General features: G+C 42.3%; 1 protein-coding gene and 1 long non-coding RNA gene across 4 annotated transcripts in view; one reads left to right on the top strand and one right to left on the bottom strand.

Moving 5' to 3' along the window:
- The window catches only part of LOC111252455 (protein amalgam-like), a 115,387-nt gene that overhangs the window by 43,437 nt on the left and 59,372 nt on the right, over window positions 1-12,578 (bottom strand). The gene's annotated exons all lie outside the window — the stretch shown is intronic.
- Window positions 1-12,578, top strand: part of LOC147754975 (uncharacterized) — a 51,326-nt gene that overhangs the window by 22,915 nt on the left and 15,833 nt on the right. For both annotated transcript variants that reach the window (XR_015330483.1, XR_015330484.1), the window contains exon 2: window positions 3,458-12,310. This is a non-coding gene — a long non-coding RNA (uncharacterized LOC147754975). The remainder of the gene's footprint in view (window positions 1-3,457; window positions 12,311-12,578) is intronic.

The raw sequence follows: 12,578 nt of genomic DNA, 5'->3' as shown, positions 1-12,578 counted from the left end.
GCTGTACAAAAGTGTGTACGTATGTGTACAAGGGCAAGAATCGGGCGAGCCGCTGATCATTCTTATTCATCTTCTATAGCTACACCCGCCATAGTCTTTTTTCATCGGGCTATTGTTCCCTACTTTTCTTCTGCTACGTGCCCCTTTCACCGCCACTACAATAACAATGAAACGATCGATGCTGTTGCTGCTGATGTCATCATTGACGAAGATCACTATGATGAATATGACGGTGAAAGTGACGTTGGAAATGTGATTTGGGTCGTTTCGAAATCAAGATAGTAACCAAGTAGCTCGAATTGAGTCAGTGGTGGCTTCGGCAGGGATGGTATCCCAGTGACCTTTCTTTTTATTCTTCTACACGGCCATAGCGGTGCTGGCGAGGCACTGAGTTCCAACTGGCACCATTCGGTGGTGCCGCCGCCATAAAAGCCCACGCCAAAACAACAACCTGCGGAAGAAGCACAATTGTAAGGAGGGAGGAACGGAGGACTACCGATTATAACACGGAACAGGACGAAAAATCAGAACTAAACAGACACATCAAACATATCCAACCTTTTTCCAGCCAGCCATTCAAATCGGTTCCAACAGGCACCACTGTTGACCCGTTAAACAACTAAACTCAGGAGACTATGAGTAGGGAAGGTAACGCACAAGTAAAGCTTCTATCCTAAGACCAAAGCGGCCACGAGACTAAATAGCTTGACAGGACTGCCCTGTTAGGTAGTGAGTACGACACTCAATGCGACAAAAATTCGCGAGCTTCAATTGTGGAAAATCATCGCATGGCCTACGTCCCCTTTTGGACGACCGGCGGGAGTTCTTGAATCCGAACAGTAGCAGAAAAAATCGTCAAATAGCAGACCAATTAAATATCGTTAGATTTTTTCAGTTATCCCCCCCGTGGTTGCTTCGTCCGTTTTTTTTCGTCTATTGATTGTTCTTCTGTTATTCCTCTATCCTTGACTGACCCCGTTCGCCCGTTTTCGTGATGACCAGTACGCCTTTAACAGTTATTGTAGTCAACCGCCAAGAACTGCAGTAACGAATGAAAGAACGAATCAGTCACTAAACGAGCGCCCGACCGACGGAGCCGGTCCGGCGCGAGAAATAAACAAGTCGTTCTACGATTCTGTTTGCTACAAACACAAGCGCTGGATACTATAACCGATATTTGACTATCTTGTTTTGTACTCCAAACTAACATCAGACTCGCAGGTTCACTGCGGCGCCGCGAAAATGACGACGCCGTCTGCGTGTGCGCACGTAGCCGTCGCTACTCAACGAACTGTCCACATCTGACTTAAACATTTTGTCGAAAAGTGTTCAGCCAGCTAGATACCATGATGACAACAAAGATACGTTTTCCTCGGCTCGACCAGAAGCTACATATATCATATAGTGGTCGTTAACTAGACAAGAAAAGATATAACAAATATAACGGTCACCGGCCGACTTAGCAGTAACAAAATCGTTGCAATAATATACATATATATATATATGAGATTCGGAGTAGGGCATCATTAGAGTCCTACTTAATAATGCGTTGCTGATAACAGACTGGCCACATTAGCTATGATATGCTAGAATATGTCATAGATAGACACGCGAAAACAGAAGAGGCCAACGAAGACAACGAGGTGGCCAAGCGGAGAGCTGGTCGAAGACGACCAGGGATGATATAGCGATATAGTTATCGGTAAAACTGGCTCATTGCTATGGTAAATCGTGGAAGAAATCAAAGAACGGATAGATGATAATGTTCAGAAATAAAAGGAGCATCTAATCAAGTTTAACTGATTTGCTACTGAGTAGTTTTCGCTCCGGACCGATGCCCAGACAGACACATCTGGGTCTAGTATATTTGGGTGGCACAGACTGGGCCACAGGATAACCAATGTAGTACACAAGGGAAAGATGATTAGCGAGACATGCAGTGACTTTAGTCACCGAATCGTCTGCAATTGTGGCTATCGCGTTTTTCTATTAGCGCTAATAGTAATAATTGTACACTTGTGATAGCAATAGGACATTTCAACGCTGCTTACAACGGTAGGGAGCTCACGCTCAAAGACGACAAAAGTGAACCAGTAATTTAGCTCGGTGGCCCGGCCATAATTAAATGCATCCTCGAAGATAGTTGAAGCAAATAGATATGGCCTTCTCACAGGAACAAGTTGATATCGGACAACATAAAGAGATTGCTACGTAGCCCCGTCCATGTCTCTGCATACCATAAAATCTTCTGATTTTTCTTTACTTGACCCACAGCGGCTGTATACGAGCGCTGTGCAAAAGTCGGTCATTGTATCAACTATTAATTGTATTATGCCGCAGACCGAAACCGCCGTTACGTCCGCTCATCAATTGTCAGCCTAAGACATGTACATACAGCGCACGCAGGCAGGCAGATTGCGGTGCAGCCTACTTTCACTGTTATACGTCAGCCTTGTGGGTGTCAGGAAAAACACAATTACGTAGAAAAATATATGTCGGTCCGTCATTCAGTGGATATCGTTTGTTTGATAAATCGACCCGAAATACAAAGCCCGACGGAGAGTCCTTGCGGTGCATATGATCCATGGTACAGCGCCCAGGAAGATATTCACGACATCGCGCACCTTTTTGACGTGCCAAGTGTTTTCGAGTAGACGCGACGGCACAAATACGTATTGTACGTTATTATCAGCAAACACAGCTTTTCAGCTGTCTTATTGTTCTCGCGTATGCCTTCTTTGACGAATCGTATTTAATGCTGGCCATGATATGGCTACGGATCATCTGGATCAGGAATACAGTTCGATCCGATTTGTTACACGTACACGCGTTGTGGAAATATATTAAATCATACACATATTATAGGCTGACGTCTGAAAATCTGTGCGTTCGACACTGAGAGCAATTTCCATACACGTAAAAACTGCCGCGTTCGTCTCTGCATTCGGCTGAATATAAAGGACTGTTGCCAGCCCTACGATCATGTTTATCTAGCGACTCTGTTCGAGACCACTTTGTCATTAGTCTTCATTAAGAAACTTCAATTCAAGGTCCAGTTTTACCGACCACTGATTTCGCTTAATTGGATCGGAATAGTTTTTCTACGGTTAGCAACTGCTTACGGCGCAGGGTCAGTTATTCATGACAAACTAACAAGCCAAGAACATTATCAACCCAGAAAGTAAGCTTAGTACGGCCAGCATCGTTGTGTATATACATATTTCTTTGTAACAGTAAAGCATTTAAAATATAGCGCTAAACATCGTAGTTAACAATTAGTTTGAGAACGATTGCCAAAATATTTCTTTTTTTGTAGTTTCTAGATATTTCGATTTAGCATTTTTACAAAATATACGATTATATAAGCACACAGTCATCGGTATGTTGTGCTAGCGTGCCCGCGTGATGACGCATAGATGCCTATAGGTGATGTTAATAAAACGTTTTATGATTACAGGTACTTGATGAATTGGATGAAGGATCGCTATAGGCACACTTGAGATGTCGAGAAAACACAAAGGCCATTGCCGTAAGACATACGGCCATTAAGCCTTGAGAAGCGGTGCTGCTTGCCATTTCGCTCATCAGGCAAACCAACGTATACTTTCAGTAGGCACAAAGGTGATGGCGTCGACTCTATCGAACGTAAGCAGAACGACCCGGCAACTGTCCATTATTTCCAGTCCTCCATGCTGCTTGTACTGCAGCAGAACGGTGCATGTAAACCGGCAGTGAATTTTCTGCAGCTGCAAAATACTCAGAACTACGTATAGTAAAGCGTCGAGTCTAACTGCCACGATGATATACGAAGTTCTTCTGGCATAATGACGCTTCACCCGTTACAAGTCGGAGCTTTCCCTTAACGACGATGACCTCCCAACAACACTGTGAAATGCTAGATCTTCGAGAAATGTTACTATAACAGCAGATATCTTCCACGTAAGTGATACCGCGTGAACGGTGAGAAACTAGCTCACAGTTGTGGCCCATCGAATCTAGGCGCTCACCTCTAAGTGTGATAACACATTGAAATATGTTTTCCGTAGAACAGTGACTGAGTGCTAGAAATGCGTACAAACTGTTACGAAATCTTATTGAAATCTTCAGTAAAGAGACGGAACAGCGACACCTGTATCTGTGTGGGTAAATAAAAACAGCATCAATAACCAAAACAAAGTATTACTTCTATACACTTTATGCTCATGAGCGCATCTGCCCCACGAGGATATGACACACTATTCAATATGATGTTCGTAAATGTACGATTGATTTGCTTGTCCTCTCTTTATACGATGCGCTTATGTACTAATATATATATATATATATATATATATATATATATAATACGCTTGGCATAGCAATTTGATAGAAAAAAAACGGTTTGTTTGCGCTTGCCGGTATCAATCGCATCATCCCCATCAACAGCAGCTGTAGTCTTTGGGGTAATGCCCACAACAAAAGGGCTTACTTTGATTAGCGGTCTTTATTCTACGTTTGTCGTAGCAGAAACAAATTGAAGTTACTGCTCTGACTGATGCGGTTAACTGTGTTGACGCTTGGCAAATATTGATGGGAAATAAACTGCAAACCCTGTTGCGGGCTATATGCATTGATTTAATAACGCCCTCTACGAGAGTACTATAACAAACAGCCCACTTCAGTTTATAGTGATTTATCTCGAACACCCTGTATATTTCTACAGCAATCATTCGTAACAAATTCACAAAACTACTTCACTAGAGAATGACGGCTAACGTTGTAAAACACAATTCGTTTTTGTGGTTTCTCACAGAATTCATATAGTTCCTAATGCTATTCGACCCTATGTGTCGTTGCAACGCACTCAAAATATACACTTTTTTTGTCCGTTTGGCCGCAGCGGCCCAGACGACCCACAACCGTCGCCATTTCGCTGTTCGTTATAAACCACACCTAATTGCTGGTCACATGCCGACAATTAGTAGCCCGACTACTATTGCGAGCGAGAGCAGCCGCAAAAAACGGATGACAGGGCTAATAGATGTTTGTACATACACCGCAGCAAAACTTTTTGGTATGCTACGATGATTCAATACATGAACGTCAAGGGACCACTAACGGTCCTTCGCCAGGTTCGGTCACTGGTTGTCGTAATTAGATCGGCCGGGTAGCCGACGATCAGAAGTTGAATAGTTAGGTCCAATGGGCATTTAACAGTTGGCCGTTGAACAGAATCTGGGAATTTGCCGACACGGCCCCCAACAAAGAACATGGTCTCACACTCCCTCTTTGAGTAACCCCAATGTATAGCCTTTATAGCTGCATACTTCTCCTATCCTAGTCTCTACCGCAAACACCCAATTGTTGTCTGGCTCACCAACCTTCCAAACGATGTTCTATGAAGAGGCCGTTACCGTCAGAATCCGAACGTTGCCGGAGAAAACTCCCCACCCTCGTTGTCGGTGGGGTCCTTCCATTATTAACACTTCACCAGTGCACTCATAGAAAGACTGCACCGCATTATATCGACTACTTGAATGGCAGATGCAACCGCCGGAAAGAACGGAAAGCTGCTCTGACGAACACGGCATGATTACGTTGTCCTATGCGTCGAGAAGACTATTCAGCTTAGTTCCAACGTAGTTTGATTTATACACAGATCATACACTACATCCACATGCAGAATGTAGCTGCTGGGAAACCGTGACGGCGAAGCATGAATTGGAATATCAATTTAATATAGAAAATGGTCGGGGCGAGCTACCTTTTCGGCAACGTTAGCCTCAGCAATTAGTGCCGCCTTTTTCGATCGAAACGGCCATCTCGCCAAGGACGATGTGGTGTCTTATGGCACTTCAGAAATAGAATTGACAGCAGTCTACTACGATTCAATCGCCTCAGTAAAATCTATAGGTTTCCAAGCCTCGGCACTTCACGATGCCTTTAATTCCAGCGATAGTAAGTCAGTGCTATAAGGCATTTGTGTTTCATAAGACGGAAAACGGGATCAGCATTATGACAAATAGAACCTCATCGTGTTGACATAGCCCATAGCCGCCATGCCTTTATCGTTGATAGGCGGTGGGTTTATTTTAGATAGTACTGCTCGGCCGAAGGACGCCATTTTTTGACTGGTTCCCAACTGGGTGGTGCCACCCAAAATGTATCAGACTAGATATGCTCAACGGATATAGACGGCACTGATATAGTGTAAGGCCAAACGCTAGAATTGGCCAGTGGTCCAATCATAACTGTGCAGTTGTGACTAGAAATGTCTTTTATCGGCCCTCTGCTTCACCGCACAGCTAAGACATATATAGTATTTAAACGTTGCAATTCACATCGATAGCGGCAACGTCAACACTGGTCGATAATTGGGGCGTGTGTAAATAGAGACCACAAAAGCTTATCATCATCAAATTTGACAATGATAATACCATAGGTTTTGTACGTATTAAGAATGTATACAAAATTTATTATATCATTAATAACGGCGGATATTGAGTAACTTACCCTTGGACAGAGCCTTTTTGCACCTCGAAATGCCATCGATATATCGATGTACTTACGAAGGAAAAACAACGGACAGTGCCTGTTTATGAAGTCAACAAAGACAATATGACTTACGCTAACCTAAAAATGATATATAGGATGAAAACAGACACATACACAACGTCATCCGCTGAACGATGAAACGACACAGGAGCGCACGCGCTTCCATCTGGCAATTCGTACATGGGAGGGACAGGAAGACCCTTCTACGCCTTCCGTAAATGTGAAGGGGTACGAAGTATAGTGGCAGATGGCGATTGAATGCCTGATCATCGGGCTAGACCGCGATGAGCCTCAGCCGAATTGACTTCTGCTGCTATCATTAGTACCGTTGTCATGTCTAGAAACATACACGAAATGAAATCGAATTCAGGGAAGAGCGTTGGCCTTTTCGTATATTTATAGGTTGTAAAAAAATGTGTAAAAAGCATCGATGGTTTCAAGCCAAAACTTAATATCTTTTAAAATAATACCACTAAACCAAATATGCGCCATTTTGATCCATGACCTCCTGTCATTTTTGACACATCATCGTAAAATTTCTGTAATATCTGCGCCAGAAATGATTCCAAGCGATTGTTAACTAACAGCGTTAGGAAGGTTCAGCGGAGACCAAAACAGATGATAGTCTGATGGCGCAAAATTCGGGCTATACGAAAAATTTATGAAAATTCCCTATTGATTTTTTGTAGGTGGCGTCGCATCGTCATAATAGAAGACGGCGCCTCTTCTGGTCACAAGTGTTGCTCGATTTTTCAACGATCTACTGTAATTTCTTAGATTTTGACAGGGAATATCCGCAGTAGTCGTTTTGCTACAGCAACTCCTAATGCCTGAATCTTCTCCAATCCTACCGAACATATAGATAGCATCGCCTTCTTTGGCATCAGGCTGAGCTTCAACACAGATTGTGAAGGATGTTTCTTTTACACAGGGTCCTCGCAGTACGTCATCTATTTTTCGTGACCAGTGATCAACCGGTTTAGAAGCGCTCGATTGTAGAATTTCTTAGATGGACGAAATACGATCGAGTAAATTATTTTGCATCGATCTGCGTGGAACCCAGTGTGGAACCCAAACACTGAACTATTTTTGGTAACCAGCTTTCTTTAGATGGTTAATTTTGTTTAGTGGTAGATGTTTAGCTTCTTGGCGACGTCATGGGGGCGCACATGTCAGTCCTGCTCAAGTTTCGTAATAACCTCAATCAACAAGTTGAGGTCAACTTCAACGGCCGCTACGAGTAGCATTTTTTTACATCGGAATTTCTAAAAGAAAAGCGACCTTTTCTTGGGCCATTTCATTCGATAAGCCATCCTCACCATAAACAGGATACCTTTTTGGGTAGAGTTTATGCTTTTATGTCACAAAATTGGTAATAGCAAGTTGTTACAGAAATTTCACTCGTTTTTAAGCCTAAATAAATGTATTGTAACAATTTTAGCACATCTACAACCGCCAAATTTCAAATGACACCAGAGCCGACCCTTATTATCTAAAATGGGTGGTTTCAAGGCCATTTGGCGCATAAACGGTCAACACTTTTTCAATAAGCCAGTATGTATTATCCGAAAACTCGCACGCCCACAACGATCTTTCTCGGCAATAGCGAATACAGCCCAATGCGAGGAGGCGCGCAGAACAGCCTATGGGCGTATACGGACCAGTGCTAACAACTTAAGCTCACCAGGAGATTAGCAACACCGGCGGCATGGAATGACGCCTATCGCATCAAGGACTCTCCGACCCCCCGATTGTAGCTGCCGGGATGAGCTTTGGGCTGCATCGGCTTCAGGTCAACGGCTTCAATCTGGAATCGATCTGACACATTTCTAAACTCTACGGATCTCGCTTGACGTGGCGACAGATCACAGTCACAACGAATAGGGTCGAGATACTACCAGTTACGGCCAGCAACAAGTTTGATTTAGCCAAGTCATGCCGACTCTAATCGAGTTGGCAATTAGAACTCTTTGTCCTTCTCTCGATCTCTGAATTATCATAGAGTCGAACTAAGGCTCGAGTTTGCCAACCGGCGACTAACTCAAACGCTAAAAATTGCAACTATAGATGCAGTCAGGCCTCAATCATGAAATGCAAACATACATCCCCAGTAGCTTTAGATAGATGAGTCAAGTCTCCACTGAAATAATGCTATAAAAAGAAAAAAGGACCCCGCAAAACCATCCACTGTGGCCCAGAAATGATAGCCATGAAGCAGTCAACTTATGTACCTATTTGCCCGAAAATTCGAAATTAAATTGCATGGCTAACTCTAGTATCAATAGTCTGGACTCGTCTGAAGAGGGCGGCCATTATCGATAAAAACGTTAGAATGTAACGAACGTAGCACACAGCATAGCTCCGCCATATTTCGATAATGCTGGTCCTAACGTTACTTTACCTAATCATTCAAAAGGGTTTATCTCCTTTTGCCTAGTAAGTACATGATATTGATTAATTTGACTTGAGACAAAGCTATGTCACCCCAAGAGAACTAGTAGCGACCTGTATCTTCATCATTTACGGGCATATCACAGTGAATAATGGACCAGCATTATATCAAATATTACAAGGTTCAAATCAACGCATAGTCAGGCAAATGGAAGTGGGCTTGGAACCATCGAGGTTGACGCCCATCTGATGCAACCTTAGTTACGATCCCGCGGAAGCGTTTCACAGTGGTTGTTCTGCTTGCAGTTTATATGAAAGACTTCATTCAGATACGTTCATTATTTCTCCCTATCTCTATCGATGGCTCACCCATATCTTGCTTGCATTCCAGTTCTAAAACGCCCCCATAAATCTAAACCTTTGTAACACCCTTTTTCCCGTATTCGGTGAAAAATTGAAAGCAGCAATACATATAATCCGCCGATGTACGATTTGAATAACTGAAGACTTCAAGGATATCCTTTTTGTCGAAAACTTAGTTCGAATTACGTTCGTGATAGAAATCAGTTAGTATGCTACCATTATCTAGATTATGGATTTGTATGAGAGAACAAGGCATCGCATCCTGCCCAGTGCAGGCGCCGAAATTCAGCGGAATTCAAAAACAGCATCTGGGAGGAAACGTCGACTTGTTAGCTTTACGTAATAACAAAATTGCCTATCCCTGTGACTCAACCATGGCCCAGACAAATGAAACTTAAAGTTAGCTTTGGTCTTTTTTGGAGGAAGGAAACACGCAGCACACAACCGACCGCCATCGAACTGGCCGGCCATGCTGCTTCATGAAGCAACGTGTCCTATGGGGGAAGAGTTCATATTTGAGCAGATACATTGTGTACGAAGGCCTAATAGATATTGCGATTCTTCTGCCTTGTGGTTATATGGCCAACTAACTTCGACTGCAACTTTTTTTTTACCAGTTAGGAATGATCAATGAGCGACTAGCACATGTGTTTGGAAGATGACGTGCGTACAATTCGTGCCATAGAATTGAATGTTCACTAGAGTAAACATTCATATTGTTGTGTGAAGAGAAGTCCTGAGCATTTGTTCTGTATTATTCTTCAATTCAACGAGGTCGTCCTGCGAGTATATAAACGTGGCCTTAATTTAGAGCCAATCATGGTAGATAGCCTGTAGCATTATTACATCATTTGTTGTTTTTGCTCTACAAAATGACAAAAACATTGTTTTCCAACACCGATACAAATAGAGTTTTTGTCTTGCCCGCCCATTTACCAAGTTCCGAGGACTGTGTTAGAAAAGAATCGAAAGAGGATAATTCCGAAGAAAAATTTCTGGCTGGGAAGGAATCTGCTCTATGATGAAGGACCGTGGCACTAATTCAAATCATCAAACAACGTAAAAATCTCGAATGTTGTAGATAGATCTACTTGATCGTTGTGCTGGGTTAAACGTTTGGTTGAGGTTCTCGTTCGTTTCATCAACAGTTAAGTTATAAAATTGTCAGTCGCCATTTACGTCAAAACGTAAAATGTGCCTGCAACCATAAACGATTGTCTATGATCACACAAGTGATGATGCTACCATCAAAGCATCGGCATCAGTAAACATCGACAAATCGTCACGCTATTAGCAAAGTTCCACACGGGAAAGTGTCATCAAAATGAACGTTTGCACCCTATGAATTGTAAGAACGACGTTCGTCAGGCTGACCACCGATAGAACTTCCCGATCAATGATATTAGAGGACGCTACTGCATATCGGCGCTAATCTAAAGCAAAAAATTCATCGTCGTTCGTTGACTGACGGATTTTGTCATCCTCGGCTACAATAGGATTTGTGTAGAAAAAAAAAAACTGATACGGCAAAAGCAGATTTTCCCACCGTGGGCACTCTTAGTTCGATAGACATATTTGCATTAAGCTACGTGCCATTTGAAAGTTATCCTTATTTCCTTTTGATCGGAGTTGTTTTGACGCGTATATATCCGTTTCGCGGCACAAAATAGGCGTGTCGAATAGAAACCGATTGTTCCTTTGGTTCAGTTTGATAGTATTTGAGTTGTTCATGAGGAACCGCACAACGTATCCGTTATTAGCTAGTAAATCTACTTACTTAGAGCGAATCAGTCAACGCAATGACCAACCTGTTACTTACCACAAGTTCGGAAAATGTTCGCTCATTTACAAAATACGTTAGCTCCTTGCGGCAAAAAGAAGAAAAAAAAATAAGATCTGTCCATATATTAGTATTCCTCGACAAAAACAATAGGTTCAATTTCAAGACACCACTTTCAATTAACGGCTAATAAATGATCGTTCCACCGGTATAAGCAGCGTTTTCGTTTTGAAGCCTCTAGAAGAACAACCGTTGTCTCTGCGACTGCCGTACTGCAGATAACCTGTTCGTCTGCTAAACCCAGATTCAAACGCGGGGCTGCGAGCCAGCCGTCTCATATAAGCCGACATTAAGCACTGTCTCCGATCATTACAATAGCCGTTACAAGAGAAATACATCGTTCAACTTAGTCAGTCAGTCAGTCAGTCAGTCAGGTGAGTTAGATGGACCGAAAAGCCGTAAGGTCAAGTAAAGCAGTGACGGCTGTTAAACATTGCATGCTATCCAGGATCTGCACGGTAGGGATCGCCTATAGGCAAGTAGATGTGACTGAAGATTCATTTTGACTCTCAGGATCCGGTCAGTACCGTCAGATAGGTAACAACAATTGGAATGGAATATAAATTATATGTGTATAGCAGCAATAATAATACCAGCATTGATAGTTGTTCTAGTTGTAAACTTGGGAAACAAGCGTTTGATGCGTATTCATACATAAAAGGTAACATTCAGAGTGGGTTTTATAATATTGAGGGTCTGATATTGGTAAAATATTGAGGGTTATATATGAGAGCTTTGATTTATGAATATCCATGAACAGTGTTTTTGCGCAGACGGTGATATATAGCATTAGCTCAAAAAAAAACATACGTTTTTTTTTTATTTGATACTATAAAAATGTACACAACCAGTAACTACTGCTCTGTCTATAGTTAAATCTTGTATAATACCAATTAACTTATTCCCAAGGCTTTACTCTTAGCAGACAATTTAGCGGCGTATTCACACCGTTTTGAAATTTCCACATTATAATAACGGCATTTTCATGCAGTTACCGATTATGGCCTACGTTTAAAGGTTAACTTGCAAGGATAGAAATGGGTGAGAAATGTATTGGTTCAGTTCTGCGACCTGCGCTCTACTCTCATTGTCGTTCACCTATCGACGCCTGCCGTTTACGTCATAATTAATAAGATGACGCGAGTATGTCTACAGTGATCGGCAGGAATAGGACACTTAACTGTAAGTAAATGCAACTTCAGTTATAACTTTAGTTTGAAAAGTTACTTCGGTTACGTTAGTCTATTATCCGTCTATTTCCACATGCTCGTGCATGACTGTGGCCGTTAAAGCTGACTTTACACAACAGGCGGTAAAGGCGAAAAGCTTGTAATAGACATTGCCAGCTATTTTTACGATTTTGGGTGAATAGTTCTGCTCCGAAACTCTCGAATACCTCTCTGTATATTTCCCCCTGGGTCGAATGCTCGTAGTATTACCATTAGGTTTA

This window comes from Varroa destructor, unplaced genomic scaffold (assembly GCF_002443255.2).
Source record: "Varroa destructor unplaced genomic scaffold, Vdes_3.0 BEIS01000006.1, whole genome shotgun sequence".
Classification (NCBI taxonomy): domain Eukaryota; kingdom Metazoa; phylum Arthropoda; class Arachnida; order Mesostigmata; family Varroidae; genus Varroa; species Varroa destructor.
Note: the sequence above shows the minus strand (reverse complement) of the source record. Positions and strands in the feature narration are given on the sequence as shown.